Here is a 22,694-nt window from a genome sequence, read left to right as displayed (position 1 = left end):
GAAAATCCAAAGATTACACCGAATTCCTCCGGCAGGGGACATATTTCATTACAATCAAATTTAAAACAGTGTGTTTCTGGACTCCAATAATCTAATGCTGCCCTAAGAAAATCATGTTCAATAGCTACATGTCGCAGGGCTAGCAAACCCCTGACAAGAAATAATTCTAACTCTCTTTTTTCAGCATTGGTCAAAGAATAAGACCAGTCACGCAATGTATTATCAAAATTTTGAGACATGATTATTGAAATATGAAATTCTAAATTATTTTGTGTTTCGTAATTATGCATATCATGAATAAACTGGTCTTATTTTATAGCAAAAGCGCTCGAAACTGTCCAGAATTTATCTTTTCATACGCGTAAAACACACCGCTGAGTAATACGCGTACCGTGACACGACAAGTCCTACCGTGTCACGGGAACTTTTGCCGCGACACGGCAAGTTCTGCCGTGACACGGTGAACAGTGCCGTGTCACGGCACCTCACGCGTTTTCTTTTTTATCGTTTCCCCTATCTATCCGGATTTTTTATAGTATTTTATCTTCTCCGTTTATTTTTCAGTTTTCTAAGAGTTTTATTTCTAATAAAATTCTCAACTTTTTTTTATCTCTATTTATTTTATTTTATTTTATTATTATTATTATCTTTATTTTACTTTTATTTATTCATCACTTTAATATTCTATTTCTTTATCATTTTATTTTTGCTTGTCTTTTTATTTCTTTTTTTTTTGGGGAAGGTAATTTTATTTATTTATTTATTCCTCACTTTAATATTCTATTTCTTTATCATTTTATTTTTGCTTGTCTTTTTATTTCCTTTTTTTTAGGGAAGGTAATTTTATTTATTTATTTATTCCTCACTTTAATATTCTCGTTTTATTTATTTTTGTTTGTCTTTTTATTTCTTTTTCTTTTGGGGAAGGTCGGTACCCTCCATTACTCCACTTATATTTTTTTTGTCGCGTCATTAATAAATACACGATCACACACAATGAGTTTCAAGCACACACTAACACACAATAATAAATACATAAGCTATGAATAGTGTACAAAAGAGTCATAATAAATAAACATGTCAAGTGTCATCATAGTATGTACAAATAAAAACCCTCGGTCAAAAGTCTCTAGAGCCAGAATCAGTATCATCTCCACCCTGCGAATATGGGAACGGTGAGCCAAAGAGTCCCTCCATCATCCGAGTACGGGGAGTAGTGTCCCTACTAGTCCCTGTGACCCTAGTAGTAGTCAAACTCAAGGCAGGACCCGTCCAGCCGGAAAACGGTGTAGACTGGCTCAAAGACACAGGAATCGTCGGTGAAGGCATCGTCCCATACATCGGAATTGAGAACAAGCCCGACACCGGTGTAGGAATCCCGGACAATGGAGCGAAAAATGAACCAAGATCCAAGGGAGTCAAAACAGACCCAAGCTCAGGTCGTGGAGGCTGTGAAAACGAATGACGTTGCCCCTAACTCTGGCCCGGAAAGCGCTGGGAAGACTGAGACTGCTGCCACTGAGCCTCCTGAAACGGCTGAGTAGTCTGAGGCTCTCGCTGAGAATGAGAACGTCGGTGAATCTCAAGAGATCGTCTACCACGACCAAGCTCCTCCTCGTCCGAGCCTCTGTGCCTCGAGCGCGAGCGGGACCTCCGTTGCTCCTGAAAGATACAAAATCAAAAGGTGTCAACAATGCAAAATAAAACAAATGGTAGAAGTAAAAATGAATGATACCTCAAGAACGTCGCTAGAGCTCCGACAACTCGCACCACGCCGAAGCTTGATGATGCAATACTTCAGGGCGTCAACCAGCTTCATGAGTCCCATCATCTTCGGGCGGTTAGGCTGAGGATAAAACAAAGAAAAGCCAGTAACAAACAGTGTTAAAAGGATGAATAATGCATCAAAGAAAACTCACCGGCTCAAAGACCTCGGGCAGAGACTCCTGCGCCTGTCTGTAACCCTCTGGCGCGTCAGCAATATGGTCCTCTGTGATACCAATCGGCCCCGGATAGCGGACAGACTGAGGAGGAATCTCGATCCTCCCCACAGGGCGAATAGTCGTCTGAAAATATGATCGAATAATCAAGTTATTCGACTATTTAAAACAGAGACTAATAAAGAAGATCCTCAAAAGAAATCGTACCTCAGGAAGACGAGGTGGAGGAGCCAGAGAGGGAAGAAAATCCCGCGCATAGTCACTCTCCATGTGTACAAGCTCCTCCCATGGAAAAGTATAACGCTCTCCCCTGTTGATCAACTCTCTGATCAAGCGTGAGTCCAGCATCGACTCTGGTGGAGATGAGGGCACCACAAAACGATCGTCGCTATGCTGACGAACGACTCGCTCCCCCAAATACCAGACAAAGCGTCCGGTACCAACCAAAATGGTGCGGTGCGCGGAAAGACGCAAGGCCTCAGGTAGATCAATCATCCCGGCCCAAGGACGATACTGGACATCAATGGCAACCTGAAAACCATAAAAAGTTGGCATGAAACGATGGAAACAACGTCAGAAGGAAAATAACAGGCAACAAAACTAATCCTTACGCCAACATAAGAGGTGCCTCGGCGTAGTAGCCCACGCAGTGCAGGGACGGACTCCACCCGCGACTCTCCTCGATCACGCCAGCTGGCCCCGACAGGGAAATCATGGACCGCTCCACGACGCCGGCGAGGAGCCAAGCCTGGGAAGTACTCGTAGAACCATAGCTGCGATGAAAAGTAATCTTTAGCTAATGAGTCGAACAAGTTAAAGTGAAACAAAAAGAGAAAAGATCATCGCCTATACGACTCTCCACAGACCATAGACGGTGATGGGAGACTCGTCATTCAGCTGCCGACAGCCATGACGTAGCGATAAGAGAAGATCGGCGTATCCAAGGCTGGCCCAGCTATAGGATCCTATCTCATGGATCCTGACCAAAGCGGGGAGGTAGCAAAAGAGTACGCGTGAACTCCTATCAGGAGAAAGGGTCATAGAGATCAGGATCAGGATAAAGATCCGCACTCGCTGCTCAGCCGACGTATCCTCCATGTCGAAGCCACGAGCTAAAACTGAAGCCAGCTCCGATCGTCCGCTCCTAGGACCACCTCGAGACACTGGTCGGGTCCTGATATGCTGAACGATCGGACCCAACAAATCAGCTGCCTCAGCCGATCCCCAAGATATATCAGACATCTGAGCTACAGCCCGGTCGGTGAAGCGCAGCCCGCTGATCATACTGAAGTCTAGAGGGGTCACCGTCATCTCCCCCCAAGCAAAATGAAAAGTGTTGGTAGTATCCCAGAAATACTCCAACAATGCGCGAACGACCGTCGCATCGCAACCCCGGGGGCTGCGAAACCCTACAACCGCCGTATAGAAATCTACTAAACCATCCGATTCCCATAGGGCGTTCGTAGCTGGATCCCTCGTAATGATCTGGTGAAGTCGAGGGATCAAATCGCCGGCTCCAGAACCGTGGTGGAGAAGCGTGCCATCGACTATGCCGGAGAGTGGGCGATGAGAGACATGGTTTTCACGGCAGAAAACCAACTGGTCTGGAGTCCACGGAGGTGGAACCCACCTACCTCTACTCGCGGATGCCCGAGGCTCGGACTCTAAAGCATCGTCGTCCATACCCTCAGGAATGGTGGGAGTGTCCTCCCGAAAATCCCGACACCGGCCGAGGGTAGAAAGATCGCAATCTCGTTGCCTAGGCATGCTATCATAAAAATCTAAATGCTTAGCATCATTTCCTAAGACATTTAATTCAAGTTGCATTTTTATGAAAATAAAGATCTAAATATTTAGCATCATTTCCTAAGTTATTTAGTTATTTATCGAATTATACGCTAAATTTTTACCTCCAGGCTAAAAATTGGCAAAATTATGGTATTTAGTTTCTCTATGACAAACTAATACTACAGTTCTCCTAGCCGCATGATACTATGTTCTCCATGACAATATAGTACATACGCAAAATATGTTTCGAAGTTGCACAAAAATAATGAATCAACACATCATGAAATATTTCACAAGGTTTACCACCATTTTTTTCACCATTTCAAGTACAAAGAAGTAACATGAACATCATTTCACAAAGTAGTACCCAAAAATGGTGATTTGCTCAATTCTCCATCAAATCATGCAATTTTTGTCTCAAATTTCTCACAAACACACATACATACACATACAAGTAAAATCATGGCAAGAATTTCAACATAAAACCTCAAAATCAAAAATCCCCAAATTGATTTTTAAGGGTTTTTCATGAAATTACTTTTGAAGCAAATTTGAGGCACAAATTAAGAGGAACTTACATAGATCCTTGTAGAGGGTTGAAAATGGGGAAAGTAGCAGAAAATTAGAGCAAATTTAGTGAATATTTGAGCTCCAAAAGCTCGAAAAATTTCGAAAATCCGCTCAGCCGCCGTGACACGGTTGAGATTAGCCGCAGCTCGATGGCTGGATGACGTGTCACGGTGAGTTAGTCTATGTCACGGTGAGCTTGAGAGGCGACGAAGCTCCGGTGACTGTGACGGCAACCTCAGGCGGTAAACAGCAACAGCAAGAGCAGTAGGCAGTAGTGATAAAAGCAGCAGCAAGTCGCAGAAAATAAAATAAAAGAGAAAGAGGAAGCAAACCACCGTGACACGGTTAAGAATGCCGGCCGACGGGAAGAAAAACCGAGCACCGGTGAGCAGAAAACGAGGCATGGCAAACCAAAAAAAAAATTTGAGCTGTTCGGATGAGAATCGAGCGAGAAAGAGAATGGCCAAAATGAGAAAAAAATGTTGATATTTAAAATAAAAAAATCCCGTGCAACGGACCCCGTTCCCACGTAACGGTCCGATTTTTGTGTGGTGCGCAAGCTTTGACCGGTCAAAGATGTTTTTTGACCATTTTTCAGCCATTTGATTCCCGTGACACGGGACCCCTTTGCCTTGTCACGGGAAGCAGCTCCGCGTGACGGGGGGCCTTTGCCGTGTCACGGGAATTTTTTGTGACACGGCGGTTTTGGTACAGTTATTTTGCGAATATTCTGACATTTTGACTGAAGTTGCACGTTTTTTGCATAAATTGGACAGTTATTTTTCGCTGGAATTACGCGGAATATTCTAACTGGTACTTAAAGGGGATTGAAATTACCATTTTACCCCTAACAAGCATCAAAGTCTATTTTTCGGCATGTTAAGCACCTAATAGGCTCGGATAATCGACTTAAAATTGTGAATCATCTGCGGCCCACGTTCGGGGATAATCGAACCATCACACGCTTATAAATTTCAGCAATCGTCGGCTTTCCTCAAGCATGGAAAGCGTTATCGGTGGATTTTTCTTCAAGTATAGAAAACCGCCAAGTCGGCTTTCCTCAAGCATGGAAAGCGTTATCGGTGGATTTTTCCTCAAGTATGGAAAAGCGCCAAGTCGGCTTTCCTCGGGCTTGGAAAGCATTATCGGTGGATTTTTCTTCAAGTATAGAAAACCGCCAAGTCGGCTTTCCTCAGGCATGGAAAGCGTTATCGGTGGATTTTTCTTCAAGTATAGAAAACCGCCAAGTAGTCGGCTTTCCTCAAGCATGGAAGGCATTATCGATGGAATTCTTCAAGCATAGAATGACACCAAATTCATACGTCGACTTTCCTCAAGCATGGAAAGTGTCATCCGGTAGGTTTCTTCAGGCTTAGAAAACTACCAAATTCTTCAGTCGGTTTTCCTCAAGCATGGAAAGCGTTTCAACAAATGTCACTCGGTGGATTCCTTCAAGCTTAGGAAGCTGTCGAATCCGTTTGTCACCAATACACTGGTGTTAGATACGTATTCTATCCTTTTACCCTTTTATCTGTAGAACTAACATTTTTCTGCAGGTATCGGCGTATACAGAGTAATTTAGGATCGCAGAACATCTTAAATCATTCCCCGTCCCTATCGACTACTTTGACTATCGTTTTCGAAACTGACGTTTCTACAAACTCAGTCAAAGTGGGGGCTTCTGTAGACACCTAAGAATGTCTCCCCAAAACCAAACCCGATGATGAACAGCCTTTCACCGCCACTATTGGTCGGGTTCAGTATTTAATCCCGAGAGTGCTTAAAAAATCGTATTTGATTAAATTCGTATTTTTGAACAGTCCATGGACTAGCCTTGATGTTTGGTAAAAGCATAGTTTTTATTTCAGCCCAAACTTATTATTTAATTTTAGCCCAAACATTTTTTATTTTATTGTTTTATTATTTATTTTTTGGCCCAAACCTTTTGTTTATTTTTATTTTATTATTTTCTTATTTTAGCCCAAATAATAATAAGTCAGAAAAGGCCCGAAATTATCAATCGGCACTTTAAATGTCGAAGGAAATTAGGGTTAAAAATGTATTTAGACGGAAAAACGGGCTGGAATTTCCCGCGCCACGGCAGGTACCTACCGTGTCACGGGAATCCTTCTCGTCTGACGGTGGGATTTCCCGTGACACGGGAAGTCTGCCGTGACACGGGACATTCCGTGTCTTTTCCGCGTAAACCCTTAACGTGTTTTCTTTCCCGTTTTCTGAAAATTTCCCGCGTCACACCAAAAATGTACCGTGTCAAGGGAAAGTGTGTCGTTTGACGGTAGGGACTTCCCATGTCACGGTATAGTTTGCCGTGTCACGAGATACTTTTTTAGGGTTTTTATCATTTTAGGGTTTCGTGTGCTCCCTCAGCACATTTTCCCCTATAAATACCCCCTCATTTCTGATGTACGGGGCACCGAGTAATTCTCTAATTTTATTCTCCTCTCTTCTATGCTTTAGCCTAAACACTAGCCTACCCTTTTTATTTCAAAATTCCTTCTTCAAGTACTCAAAGGAGTCCATACTTTACTCGTGGTTCTATCCTTAAGCCAAGGCGTGAAAGGTAGAATTGTTTGAGGGTTTGGCCCCAAAATCAACTTTACTTTATTTAATTTAATTTAATCATCGTTTTATTATTTCCTTGAAGTTACTAACTCGTTTATTATTTTGTAGTTGCAAACAAACAGAATCAAAGTAAGCATCATGCTCCTTTTATTTTTATTATTTTTCTAACGATTTTATGTTGTTGGAATTGTGATTAATTTGGTTTTAATATTAATGTTGTTCTACTATTTTTATTATGATCACCATATTTCATGTTTAAAGGGAATATGTAATTGAAAATCACGCCTAATAAGATAATTTGGACAACCGGTTTAGGATTGTTGAGCAATTAGGTTTTGATGATTATAAACTAATGATGATTATCTATCTAACGTGTATGTTAAGTTGTGCATAGAAAGAGCAAGTTATGCTTGGAACAGGATACAAGGAACCTGAGTAATGACAGGTATATATGTAAGGAACTTGAGCAATATAGGATAAGCAATAGAGGAACAAGAACAACGATAAGTGTTATGGTTGATAAGCATGATGATGGCTAAGGAACCATGAAGGTAACTATGTAAACATGTGTTTACATATGTTAGCTTCATAAGGTAAGTATCCTATACATATATAGGTTATGTATGTGTAGGAGTCTTTTAATTTAGTTTAGTTTTCTTTATTGTTTTTATAAATAAAAATCTAACCTTCTGTTTTACTTTGTTATTCTCAGAAGTTTGCTCAGTTCGTCATCATCAAAAAGGGAAAACTTGTTGACCCTTATGAGGTTTTGATGATGATGTTAAGAATTGAGCAAACTTCCATTTAATAAGGATTTTCTAGTGTTGTGATGTTTGCAGGTTCAGTAAGCGTTGAGGGCTGAAGTAGGAACTGAAACAGAGGAACTTTAGAGGATCCATGAGGATACAAGTAAAGTTAGAAGAAGAGTTCCAGAAATGGAACTTCCAGAAGTTTCTTAACAGGAACTTCGAAACGGGTTGTAACGACCTGGTTCCGGTGTAATGCTGGGGCAAACCCTAAGATCCAGAATATATCAAGACTACAGGATTCCAGAACAAGAGTTTCAGAGAAGCCGCATGAAGACAGAGAAATAGAAGTATATTGCTCTAGGATTCATGTAAGTATGTTGGACATAAAATTCGGTCTGGAACAAGTCTATATAGAACCAAGGTGGACTCCAAACAGTCAATGAAATTAGAGTAACTGACTTGTCAGGAACTCGGAGACTGTCAGAGTTCAGGAACCTAATAGGAACTTAAGTATGCACGTTGTTAAAGGTCGGTTTTAATGATATATATATTTACCTTATACGTGCATATCTTTTAGGGATTTGGTTTTACTGAATAAAGATATTTATCTTCTAATAAATCCCTTTTGGAAAAAGATAAGATTGTTTAAAAAGTATTTTAAACAAAAAGATAAGTTTTGAATAAAGTCTGATTTTATGCTAAGTTTATCTTATTATTATTGACAGTTTTTATTCTTAACAAAAAGATATATTTTCGGAAAACTGATTTTTAGAAAATATCTTTTAAACTTATCTTTTCAGAAAATCTATCTTTTTCAAGATGAAATGAATATTTCGAGTGTACTATAAATATGCTCATATGTATTCATTCAAAGTTGAGGCTGACGAAGTGTAGTGGTCGTGCTTAATGGTTTTATCCTTCACCACGAAGCTAAGTCAGTCCTCCTGGTCAAAGTTCCTATCAGGTTTTTGGTTACAGTACGTCTAGTGAGTTCCAGACAGATCTTGAGTGTTCAACATATTAGTTTTATCTCTTTATTCATAGATATGTATTTAGGGATATTCGATGAGATCTTGTAATGGGAAAAAGGGTTTTGAGTGTTTTGTATTTTGGGGTGAGATTGTGAATTCTCTTAAATTCACGCTTGTGTATGAGTATGAAATCTCGTAAAATTCGAGTGGTAGCTGTGAGTGCACAGTGAGTGAAAGGAACCTGAGAAGTGTCTTGGGTCACCTAGGAAGTGTCCTGGGTAAAGGGAGAAAAAGGGTCCTGAGAAGTGTCTTAGGTCTGGTAGGAAGTGTCCTATCATAGAGTCAAGTGTCCGTGGTGGAACTTGCAAAGCAAAGGTCTGTGTAATAGGTTGTACTAGGAGAGTTGCCTATTATAGTGGAATTTGTTTATAAGTCCCAATAGGGCCGAGGTTTTACTTCCAGTTAGGCACTGGATGGTTTCCTCGTAAAACTTGCTGTGTGCTTTAAGTTCCTTTACGTTTTGTTTCCGCATAAGTTCCACGATTGGAACCTACTACCATTCACCCCCCCTCTTGTAGTAGTTCATCTAAAATAACAAGGATCCTTTTAATCTTATTATTAATTGAAGTGATCACCAATATTTTAGAATTATGTGTGCATTAATATTAAACCAATTTAGTTAAATAATAGTTTGGAGCGAATTGAATTATTGTTTGTATGCCTTTGAGATCACAGGAATGCTTTTCAATATAAGAATCGAGTAGAGGCCAATACGGGCGAATGTGACTCCATGACTCACTTCGTACCATCATCCCCGATCCTCCTTTCGTGGTTCCGAACCATATGGAGTTAGTAATCTCATGGATTATGAATGGGGTGTAACCTTCACGGGTCAATCGTTGTTGCCTTCGTTGTCCCTTATTCGTGGTTGCCTTTTATGATCCGTGAACGGTTTACAAGTTCCTTAAAAACTTGTTGGCGACTCCCTACTTTATTTGTCCCTAATCGTATTGTGTCATATCCTTCGTAGCCATGAGCGTTTGGTTAGGTAGATGGAGCGTGAATTCACAGAGGGTTAAGGTCATATGTAGAACACATATGGGTTTAGAAAAGTGAGAAAAAATCAATCAGAAAGTAGAACCGAGCAAACAGTACTAGAATTGGTCAAAGCAAGAAGTTAGATTTCTAGCTCGGTATTGGAAGAACTTAGCACGAGACAACATGGACCGTCGCGAGATGATGACCTTGTCTCCACGCGACATTGCTGTTGCACATCGATAGAGCCATCGCACTGTGACGGACACTGTTCTCTCAACGCCAGTTCCTACATGCCTCAACAGCTTTCTGTTCTTAGATTTTTCCAGTTCTATGTAGTGTAATTTCAAATTAATTCTAGTTGTGAAAGATATTTCCCAAATTTCCTACGTGCAAAAATCCTATGTTTTTGACGCATTACGGATGGTCTATCCAATGCAGACCTTTTTATGCTTATGCCAATAATGTCAATCAAAATTATGCACATGAATACTTAGAACTTTTCGAGTCTCATCCACTCATTCTAAATTATTGCCAAAATAAATTTTTAGGAATTAAAATAGAAATCCTCCCCGCAGAGTCGCCAAAAAATTGTAGGGAATATTTCAAGCATCCCACACTTGAATCCCAATGTGATCATACACTTAAATATGGTGGCGTCCAAAGGGAAGGAAGCTAGAGTAAAAGAGTCGCCAACAAGTTTTAAGAACTTGTAAACCGTTCACAGGCTTAAGTTTACACCACTTCACGATCCATGAGATCGCTAACTCCATAGTGGTCTGGAACCATGACTGGATATTCGGGGATGAAGGTACAAATCCAACCTAAAAGAGATTGAACTTACCCTAAAAATAGGCATCTACTTTATTCTTCTCATATTCATGTACACTTTCTGACTAACATACAATCAATAGGTTAATCCTAAACCTGTTTAATCTATGTTAGTTGAATATTAATGCACAAACAAATCTATTATTGGCGATCACTTGAATTAAAATCATATTAGCCTAAACAAGATTATTAATTATCTTGTTAAGTGTCATTACACGTACAAATTCCCTTTAATCCTGCAAGAGAGGGCGTGATAAATCAATAACAATTATATTTCAAGCAACAATAATAATAATGAACCATCATCATAATAATATTCTCAACAAAGTATAATATATTAGCAAGATCCTAGGCATTATACTAACAAGATTAATAACAAATCCTAGCATATCACTAAACATAAAAGATCAAAGCCTTAACCCTAACATGATACTAACATGATAGAAGAAAATAAGAAGCAACTTAAGCATGATACTATAAAGCAATAAAAACATCCTAACACGATACTAGGAATAGTCTAAGCATGTTTTCTAAAGAAATAGAGCAATAAAACAACTTACTTGGTTGCCTCGTATCTCATCCTAATACTCGTTAGTAACTTCAATAAAAGTATTAAATCAAACAATTAATTTAAATAATTGAAATAGGGATTTGGGACCAAACCCTCAGAAATTATCAACCTTTCATGTCTAGGGCAAAGGCAACTTCGAGTTTGGCTAGGTGTGTCTAAGTCTCGTGAATGCAGTATTTTTATTTGAAAAGGGAAGGCTTAGAAAGAGGGAGAAAGAAAAGATATTAACTTGATAGAGAAGAGAATAGAAGATTGTTGATGTTTGTGAATGAAAAAAAATAGAAAAATACTACCCTATTTATAGATAAAATAGCCCGAAAACGATCAGAAGAAGACCGAATCCTATTAGGAGTAAAACTGCCCCTGTCGCAGAATTATATGGTCCAGCGCGACGCGACATGGCGTGCCAGCTTTGTCGTTCTATGCTTGTAGACACCCATTTGTGTCTCCCAAAAATCAAACCTGGTGATGAGTACTTTTCACGTCGAATCATAATCGAATGAAGTGAAAGTGTGGAAAGTCTAGTGTTGTGGATAGTTTTAATTTCATTTCTTTTCTCTCTGTTTTTTGAAAACCTAATTTGAGAAAACAGCCAATCCAGTTTATTTTGGTTCATAGCAAGGGTTCAATAATGGTGTAGTTGGATGGGGTTTGAAAAGAGCTTTCCAACGATATATTATAAGCCCAATTCCGATGAATAATGAGGAAGTTATGGGCAAATTACTAAACTGAGCCCGGTTTGAGCCTTATATACGGCACAATGATCTAGAGGAGGGCTTAATATGGATTTATCATTCCTAATGCAATTAGGGTTGATTTTAGTCTTCTATATTCTTCTAGAAGGTTCTTTTCATTCCTAATTCAATTAGCATTGATAAATTGACTTTTGTTAACTTTTTAGAGTTTTAATCAGAATAAAAGAGTGTTTTTAAGGAAAATACGATTTTACCCTCTGTACGGCCAAATTTTATCTGATTTTTGATGATTGTTATTATGTAGCTTGATTTTTATTGTTATTGCTTGATCACGCCTTTTATGCATGTTTAAAGGGAATTTGGTACTTGTAATCACGCTTAATAAGATAATTAATAATCTTGTTTAGGGTTAATATGATTATAATTCAAGTGATCGCCAATAATAGTTTTGTTTGTGCATTAATATTCAACCAACGTAGATAAACAGGTTTAGGGTTAACCTATTGATTGAATGTTAGTCAGAAAGTGATGAGTGACATTTATGTCACTCTTAGGGAGTAGTTTTAGAGTCATTTTCGTGTTTATTTTATCTTATTTTCCCTTTCTTTCTCTTGTTTTCTCTTTAATAAAGTTTTTTGTTTATTTGGTAGTGTTGGAGCGTTTTAGTTTATTTTCTTTATTTTATTAGCTTTAGTTTATTTTCGTATTTTATTTTACTTTATTTGCTTGTATAGTTTTTGTTTTATTTTTATTAGTTTAGTTTTATGTTTCTTATTTTCTATTTCATTTTATTTATTTCTATTTTTTATTTATTTTATTCTATTTGTCGTGGTTTTGTTTTATTTCGTCCTTTGTTTATTTTCATTTTATTTTATTCTTTGTCCCAATAGTCTCCTCAATCTTGCTCGTGTTTGTAGGTGTGTTCGAGGTTCAAGGTATACGCTGCAATTTCCAAATGGAGTGAGTCTCGGGTTTGCTCTGCTACTTGCTGTTGCCCCTTAACCTTCACCCCACCTCCCTTATCCTCCACCACACACACACCAACAACACAAGCATTTCGCTGCCCCTGCCTCACTTCCAGTTTCCAGCAACAACAACCACAATCACCCACCAATTCACGCGCCCACTGCACCAGCCACCTAGATCAAATAAACGCGTCGTCAATTTTCTATCCCTAGATCAAATACAATTTATACAACCTAAACAAACCTAATACGAGTATAAGGCAAGCATAGGGGTCGAACCACAGAGAACGGTAAACACCACCAAATGTTATCGACAATTAAGCTAGTCCGGAATAGGAGATAAATAAACTAAAGTCTAAAGATGCTAAAACAAGAAATAAAACATTAAGGCACCAAGGGAAATGGGTAGGTGAAGTTGACGCTTGATCATGCAATAACAAAGTAGCAAATCAATGGTAAACTAAACATGCATGAATACCAAAGTAAAGGGTCCAATCTAGCCGCCTTCCGGGGTCAATTGGCTTCTCCTAACATAGCCTCTATGCTTCCACATTAGAACCATATACTAGGAGGTACTATTAAATAACAATCGATAGTAATGAATCTCAACTAAGTCAACTTCCGTTACTTGTTAGTAAAGACTCATCTTTGATCAACTAACAATGTGCACTTGCAAGAAAGACCAAAGAATATCAAGCATTCAAAGACTTTAATCACCATTAACATAACCTCAACATTAAAAGCATGAACAATTAGCAACTACACCATCCCCACACCCTCGGCTAGGTGACTATACTCACAAATCATGTTGAAAACAATATCAATCATCAAATCAATAAGCATCAACATGATTAATAAGCAAAGAAGAAAAAAAAAAGCAAATAAACAAAATCAAGAACAAAGGTAAAGAAAGAGAGTAAGAAATTGCTCATTAATTGAAGATGAAGGTCTACAAAGGATTGAACAAGCTCCTTCTTCAAAATCCAAGTTCATTAATGAAGAAAACCTCACTTTCTCTCTCTACCAATGAAGACTAACCCTAACCTAACCTAAAACTAAAACTAATTAGAGAGAGGAATAGATAGTTATTGAATGTTTTATTACCCCAAAAAAAAATGGGTATTTATACTAACTTAATAAAACTAGGAAAAATAGAAAAAGAAAATAAAATAAAATAAATTAAAAAGAAAAGTAAAAATAGAAAACTAAAATAAGAATAAAAAAAATAAAAGAAAGAAAATAAGAAAAAGAGAAAAGAAAACAAAGAAATAAAAAGAAAAAGAAAATTAAACCCCAAAAACATCAGACCCCCTTCCTCTTCTAATTCGAAGTTGGCTGCTCAAAAATGGGGGAGTTATCCCATGCTTTGCATCTCACCAAATAAAACTAACAACCATCATCATCAAATCACCACCGCTCATCATCATTGAAAATCGGCATCAAGCAAACACCACCGTTCGATCCTCATTAAAAGCCATGTGCATAGCTCGTGAAGCGGTTCGGTCGAACCATGGGTTGGTGCGGCCGAACTACGGGGTTGGTTCGGTCAAACCATGGGTATGTTCGACCACTCCTCTTCGATTAACAAAACCCACAAAGTCTCTGACTCGAAGTTCGATCGAACCACAAACGGTATGCTCGAACTTGATTGATTTTCAATTTGTTCTGATTTGCTTAATTGAGGGGCCGAATTGCTTGTGCGAATTGGTTGCTTAATTGTTGCTGGTTTAGGTGCGGCTGATTGCGGGTGTAAAGCAGGCTGTTGTGAGGTGAATTGCGGGCTGCTGTAATTGGTTGAGGGAGGTTGATTGCGGTGGCTGGGTTGCGTTGGTGTTAGTGGTGTTGGGGATTGCGTGGCTGCTGTTGCGGGGCAATGGTGCGAATTGGAGCAGGGGGAAAGGGAGGTGAGTGGTGGTGTGTGGTGTGCGCTGTTGCGGCTGGTGGTGCTGGTGTGCGTGGTGTTTGCGGGGTTGCAGTTGGTGGTCAGATGGTTGGTTGTGTTGCTGTTGGTGTTGTTGCGGGGTGAAGCAGGGGATGTGCGGTGCTAGGTGGCTGGTGCAGTGGGCGCGTGAATTGGTGGGTGATTGTGGTTGTTGTTGCTGGCAACTGGAAGTGAGGCAGGGGCAGCGAAATGCTTATGTTATTGGTGTGTGTGTGGTGGAGGATAAGGGAGGTGGGGTGAAGGTTAAGGGGCAGCAGCAAGTAGCAGAGCAAACCCAAGACTCACTCCATTTGGAAATTGCAGCGTATACCTTGAACCTCGAACACACCTACAAACACGAGCAAGATTGAGGAGACTATTGGGACAAAGAATAAAATAAAATGAAATAAACAAAGGACGAAATAAAACAAAACCACGACAAATAGAATAAAATAAATAAATAATAGAAATAAATAAAATGAAATAGAAAATAAGAGACATAAAACTAAACTAATAAAAATAAAACAAAAACTATACAAGCAAATAAAGTAAAATAAAATACGAAAATAAACTAAAGCTAATAAAATAAAGAAAATAAACTAAAACGCTCCAACACTACCAAATAAACAAGAAACTTTATTAAAGAGAAAACAAGAGAAAGAAAGGGAAAATAAGATAAAATAAACACGAAAATGACTCTAAAACTACTCCCTAAGAGTGACATAAATGTCACTCATCAAATTCCCCCAAGCTAAACCTTTGCTCGTCCTCGAGCAAAGCTAAGGCAAAAGAGAACAAGATGGAATTATTAAAGGCAAAAGAAACAAAATAGAAACAAAGAGAAAGAATGTACACTAACTCACTGTCGTAGGAATCACGGATGCATTTAGCGTATGCATCAAGCCCTTTAAACCCCTATGTCGCCAAAGAGGACGAGTAAGCTCTCGTGAGGGTTTCCTAAGAGGTTTAACCCACAACTCTTGGCAACACATAACATTCAAGGCAAAGGTGAAATCAAGAAAACTCGAGTTTTGATATTTCAAACCAAACACAAACAATGGGCTAAATGCACAAGAATACAATCCTTTCTAGACATTAAAGGTAGCCAAGCAAAAGAATAGCTAAGGTTGATGCACACATAATGCATGCAAAGGGTAGAGAACTTAGAGGGACTTACACTCCTCCTTATCTCCAACCAAACTTCCGCGTCCTCTCTAGTTTTGCTTCCACTTTTAAGGTGATATCTCGAGATTCCTCGAAGGAATCGGAAGAAATAATCAATGAAAAACATTTAGGCTACCCGACATCTTGGCATTGATAGCTCGCTCAATAGGCTTGGCTTGATTACCCTCCATCGGTAGTAACTAAACCTTACTAAGGTCAAAAGGTCTTAAAAGGGTTGAAACGTTTAGGCTAGGGTAAAGGGTGTGGAAATAAATTTGGAAATTGGTGGTAAACTTAGAAGTGAAGCAAGGTTGATCATTCCTCAATTCAAACTCAATAAACTACCAAATTTCAAATAAAAAATTCTAGCAACTCCTCCCCCAAGCTTATTCTTTTTCAACCAAACAACAAATATTTTTGTATTTTCTCAATATTTTCTTCTTTTTTTTTCATTTCTTTTTATTCTTTGCTCTCGCCTCTTTTAACTTTGAGCGGCTTTTTCTTTCATTTCCTTTATTTTCTTCTCATTTACTCAAACCATTCAATCATAACAAATATAATCACAAGTACCAAAATTTGAGTTTTTCACTTCTTTTTCATTCTTTTTCTCACTTTCATTAACCAAAAATACAAATCAAGTCCCGAGAATGCTTCACAAAAACTAATAAAGGTGAAAATAAAGCAAAGGTCCATTGGTTTGTAATGTGGTTATGCCAAAGAAGGGAAAATGGCTCAAATTGGGTTACTAAATGAGCAAATGCAAAAGAAAAATAAAAGAATAGAAAATAATAAAACAAAACAAAAATCCTAATTGCCTTCGTCTTCCCCTAGGTTGGTTCGGTCTCGATCTTGGGTAGATTAAGCCAAATTCTCGATATAAGCTAGCAATGCCAAGGATCCAAACGCCACACATGCAAGAAATGTAGAAGGCTAGAATAAAATAGACACATCCTCACAAAAATGACGGTAGTGGAGTAGCAAAAATCACCTTTAAAGTTTCAACTAGCTAGAGAGCGACAACCGTCTTACCACAAACCAAGTGAGTTAAGGTCTCATAGCCCTTAAGTTCTACTACCTTGGCAATGTTATATGTGTGAACCAACCTCGACATTCAAGTGCACAAAAACCTCTAACAACTAGCAAAGAGGGTATTCTAGGTGCTAAAGCCCAATTATGTCCAAGTTTAAAACAAAACATTTTGAAACTTGCCTTGAATGCCATGGAAAGACACTATACAGACAAATATTCACAAAACCAACAATACTCAAGAATGCATATACAATTGTGCAAGATGAAAGCATGATCAATCAAAACTACATATACCAAAAGTCAACTCAATAAGGCGCTCATGGCCATCCAAACATAGAAAACCAGTCTCAATAATAGACTTTGGCAAGTATGAGAGAAATAAATCAAGCAATCATGAGACTATGGATTAAGAAACCACCAAGAGATATTGATAACCCCCCCAAGCTAGCAAATAGCTACTCCCCCAAGCTAGAATGAAGCATTGTCCTCAATGCTCAAAATAAAGGCACAAAGGGTGGGTGGGAGGGGAAGGAAGAAAACTAATTCACACAACAATTCATAATCATACAATCCAAATGCAAATAAGAAAGCAAATCCAAGATGAGGGAATAAGGAAAGAGTAAACCAAATGTGAGGTGGGTGTTGAAACCCACAATTGAGCCCATTGTCCACAATTTCATCTAATTCCTCGTCTTTATTGCTTTTCCAAATGCAAGCAATCATTGGTGTGCTTCTTCTCAAGGAGCTCAATCCAAAATCTTTGCACATGAGTATATGCATCGAGTACCTATACACATAGACAAGAGAGTAAACAAAAATGAGAAACACAAAAGAAAGAAAAAGAAAGCAATAAAACACGGGTTACTTCCCGCAAAGGCTTGCTTAACGTCCAAGCATGACCAATCTAGTAAATAACCCGACAAAGAACGCAAAAGCTTGTCATATGCACCGGAAAACATATCAAGAAAGATAGAATACGCGGTGCTCATATGACAAGAAAACATAAAGTACAAGGAGACTTTATGCTTCAAGGAAGGGAGAAAAGAAAAAGTAAAAGAATCAAAAGAAAAATCAAGAAAATAAGAAGAAAAAGTAGAAGAAGAAAAAGAAAAATCCTCACAAAAATCTTTTTGGTTGGCATTATAACTCTTTTCCTCATCAACAATGAAAGAGTTGGGGGCTTCAGAAGCATGAATAGGAAGAGGATCCCTAAGAAGTTCTTTGAGAAAAGAAGGGAGGAACAAAGGATAGTAGGAGATATGGTTAAACCTTTGGGAAAAAGGTGTATGAGAAAGGGAAAAAGGGGTAGCTAATCCCTCATCACAAGATCTCACATCACTAATGAGGGAATGAAAATCAATCATGGAATCCTCAAATGAAGAACCCTCACGTTCTACATCTCCCTCAAGCTCAAAAACTCCAAGGTAATCAACCTTATCCTCCTTTTCACCACAATAAACAACCTTTCCTTCTACTATCTCAAAATAAAGAGTGAATGGGGGCAAATTTCTCTCAAACTCATCTCTTTCTAATGAAGCTTTATCAATGAACTCACTCATAAGGTTATGGGCTACCGTTTGAAACTCAAGAAATATTTGGGCCATAATCTCAAATGAGTCCAAATCATCATGAATAGACGAGTCAAAAGCTTGCTCATTGGAATCATCTAGGGGACTATGGGGCACACCTTTAGAATTCATGCAAAAATCGGATGCAATATGAGAAAGAGCATGCACTTCATCATCATTAGAATGTACCTCATTACATTGAGCTATAGAGGGAGGGGAGTTGAAATCATGCATTACATGGTCACTATGGGGAGCATCAAGCACATCATGGGAATTCATATTAGACAAATCATGACAATTAGCATCAATATTAAGAGCATGAGAATCCCGAACATAAGTCTCATGATTGGCCCTCTCCCAATCATAATTATCCCTAGCTAACCATGAATAGAAATCCCAAGCTTCATCCAAAGACATGTCTTGAAATTTACCGTTTAACATATTATCAACTACTCCTCTAAAATTCTCATTTAATCCCAAATTGATGATTTCACAATAATCACCCTTGGTTAAACCTTTAACACCATCTAGGAAATCCTCAAGTCTATTGAAATACACCCAAAACGGTTCATTATCAAATTGAGGAATAGAAATATAAGCCATTTTTTTTCAAACAAAACAAAGAGAACAAAAACAAATCAAAAGAAAATATATACAATGGACTAGTATCAATAAGATAACATAACGGTAATGGAAGCCGGTCCCCGACAACGGCGCCAATTTGACAAGGCAATAATCGTGTCGTTGAGCGACTACACCTAAGTCAAATTAATTTATAACGCTCTACCGACCTAATACGTGTATAGGGTAAATAGAGGGGTCGAACCACAAGGAGACATGCATAAACACCGCATTCACTACTTAAGACTTTAAGCTATCTCGGGACAAGAAGTGTGAATAACTAAGAGATTAAACTAAGGATTAAGAATGATTAAAGATCAATATAACTAAACACTAAGGGAAGTGGATAGATGTAGATGTCACTTGATCATGCAATAACACGGAAGCAAAGCAATGGTAAACTAAGCATGCAAGAATATCGAAATAAAGCTCGATCTAACCGCCTTCCGGGGTTAATCGATTTCTCCTAACATAGCCTCTATGTTTCCACATTAGAACCATATATTAGAAGGTGCAAACAAAGAATTATCGATAGTAATGAATCTCAACTAAGTCAACTTCCGTTACTTGTTAGTAAAGACTCATCTTTGATCAACTAACAATGTGCACTTGCAAGAAAGACCAAAGAATATCAAGCATACTAAGACTTTAATCACCATTGACATAACCCCAACATCATAAGCATGAATCAATTAACAACTACACCATCCCCACACCCTTGGCTAGGTGACTACTCACAAATCATATTGAAGACAATATCAATCATCAAATCAATAAGCATCAACATGATCAATAAGCAAAGAAGGAAAATCAAAATAAGCAAACAAAACTAAATACAAAAGTAAAGAAAGAGAGTAAGAGATTGCTCATTAATTGAAGATGAAGATTTACAAAGATTCAATCAAGCTCCTTCTACAATATCCAAGTTCATCAATGAAAATCCACACTTTCTCTCTCTACTAATGAAGTTTCTCTTTCTAGATTAAGCTCAAATGTAGAAAATTAAAACTAAGTTCATCTCCTCCCCAAAACGTTCTAAAAATGGGACTTATATAGTCCGTACAGAGCCAGCTGATAAAAGGAGAGGTCCGACCGAACAAATGGGAAGGTTCGGCCGGACTACAGGGTAGGTTCGGCCGAACCATGGGTAGGTTCGGTCGAACCTCCCTGATCCTGGTCTGGTCGAACTCCTGTGGTTCGGCCACTCCTGCAAAACTGCCAATTTTCATCTTGCCCCTGCCTCAACGTTCGGCCGAACCACTGAGCAGGTTCGGCCACACCTTGGTTCGGCCACACCATCAGAAGGTTCGGCCGAACCTCTTCTGAATCATGCTTCCTCTAGCTTCCTTTGAGCTTAGCTTCCTCCTCTTGAAAATCCCGCTACAAAGCATAAGCATGAAAATCACAATAGGAACAAAGCGGGAAGACTAAGAAAAGGGAGGATAAAGGAGAAAGAAAAGAGGAAGCAAAACTAAGTAGAAATGCTTAGAAAAAGGGCCAAACAAGTGCAAATGAGGGGAGAATTCTTAGCGAAAAAGGATAAAAGAGTGGCATAAATGCCACTCATCAGAAAGCGCACATGAATACGATCAGAATAAAGTAGAGGCCTATTATTAGGGCAGGTTCAATCTCTTTTACGGTGTGTTTGGATAGAAGGAAATGGAAGGAAAAGAAGGGGAGGGAAATGGAGAGATGTGATATCTTTCATTTGGATAACAAATGAGGAAGTAAGGGAATTAGAGGGGAGAGAAATGGAGGGATTAAATTGTAGGAAAATGATCCCTCAAACAATGGAGAGATTTTGAAGGAAAACTCACCATTTTTCTCTCCCCTCCCTTTCCCTCCCCTCCTCTTCTCCTCCCTCCCCTTATTTTCCTTCCTCTAATGTTATCCAAACACACTGTTAGGTTGGATTTGTACCTTCATCCGCGAACTACCAGTCATGGTTCCAGACTATTGGAGTTGACGATCTCCTGGATCGTTAAGGGGTGTAATCTTCACCTCGTGAACGGTTTATAAGTTCCTAAAACTTGTTGGCAACTCTTTTCTCTATCTTCTTTCCCTTTGGACACCACCGTACTTTAGTGTATGGTCACAGTGGGGTTCAAGATAGGGATAATGCTTGAAATATTCCCTACAATGCTGATTCACGCATTTTTTTAAACCCTGTACGAAATCCTTCATCTAATTAAATTCGACTAACAACGTCCGTACTTATCTTTGAAAATCAGATTTAATCTCTTTAAAAACACTTATTTTAATCCAAATAGAATTCTTTAATTATTTTCATAAAAGATATAATTATTAATCATAATCCCATTAGAACTCAAAACAACCTTCTATATTATTCTAGAAAATCAAAATCAATCCTAATAACTTTAGGAATATTAATTAATGGGCCCTCCACTAGATCATTGGGCCATAAAACCATTTTAGTCCCAAATTAGTATTTTAGCCATAACTTCTTCATTATTCATCGGAATTGGGCTTATAATATATTGTTGGAAAGCTCTTTTCGAGCCTAGTCCAACTACACCATTATTAGACCCTTATAATGGACCAAATTAAATTAGACTGGACATTTTCAATAAATAGAGTTCATTTTGAAAATAGAAAGAAGTGTTATTTTTATTAACACAACTACATCACAAGACTTTTCACACTTTCACTTTGTTTGATAATCAAGTAACGTGAAAGGTATTCATCACTGGGTTTGGTTTTTGGGGAGACACAATCAGGTGTCTACACTTACTTATCATCTATAGTCCGCTCTTTCTCTATAGATATTATGTTCATTATGGAGACTTTAGTAGTTGTTAATGATGTTGTACAAAAATTAGTTTCTCTAAGGTTTGATGGTTTTTGTGGTATAGACTCTCAAGGTCTTAGCAGCGGGTTGATAGTTTTTTTGTTTTCCACATTTAGGGTAATACCTATAGTAGTATCTCCCAATGTAATTTTGTGTGAAGTTTGTACCCCGAATGATGAAATAAAACATATAATGTTTGTGTACGGATCACCTCATGCTTCGGGTCGTTCTTCTATTTGGGCCAATATTTCTAATATTTTACAACATTATCAGTTTGTGGTTCTAGTAGGGGATTTCAATCAGGTTGAATACAGATCAGATAAGGTTGGTGGTTAAGAGAAAATAGTGGGTTAAACGGAGTTTCAGGAATAAAAATTTGATACTGGTTTACTGCACATCCCTTTTACAGGTCCTATTACTTAGACCAACGGTCATAACAATGGTGATCCAACCTTTGAACGGTTATATAAAGCTTATGCCTCTCATAGTTGGCTGCTTGATCATCCAGATGCTTCTCTTCTTCATCAACCTATACTTTTCTCAGACCATGCGGCTACTATTCTTCAGGAAAAGTCTACTTCTAATGGTCTCAAACCATATAGAATTTATAATTGGTGCCTTCTCTCAAAAGAGGTAGCTGATATTATTGCATTATCTTGGTCTTTGGATTTCTCGGGCTCTCCTATGTACTCTATCTCTCGAAATCTAGATGGGATGCGTTCTAAACTGCTAAAATGGTGTGTCACTCATAAGAAGCTTAGGGGTATTAATTGGAAAGACTTGCACAATTCTCTTTCTCCTTTGGCTACTAATCTAGAGTATAAACTTCATCGATAAATTTTTCTTTCCTTACGAGAAGAAAAAATCGCTAACTCTCAGGCTGC

The sequence above is a fragment of the Chenopodium album genome, chromosome 5, assembly GCF_948465745.1.
Source record: "Chenopodium album chromosome 5, dcCheAlbu1.1, whole genome shotgun sequence".
Taxonomy (NCBI): domain Eukaryota; kingdom Viridiplantae; phylum Streptophyta; class Magnoliopsida; order Caryophyllales; family Amaranthaceae; genus Chenopodium; species Chenopodium album.
The sequence above is the reverse complement of the archived record's forward strand: the minus strand, read 5'-3'. Positions refer to the sequence as shown.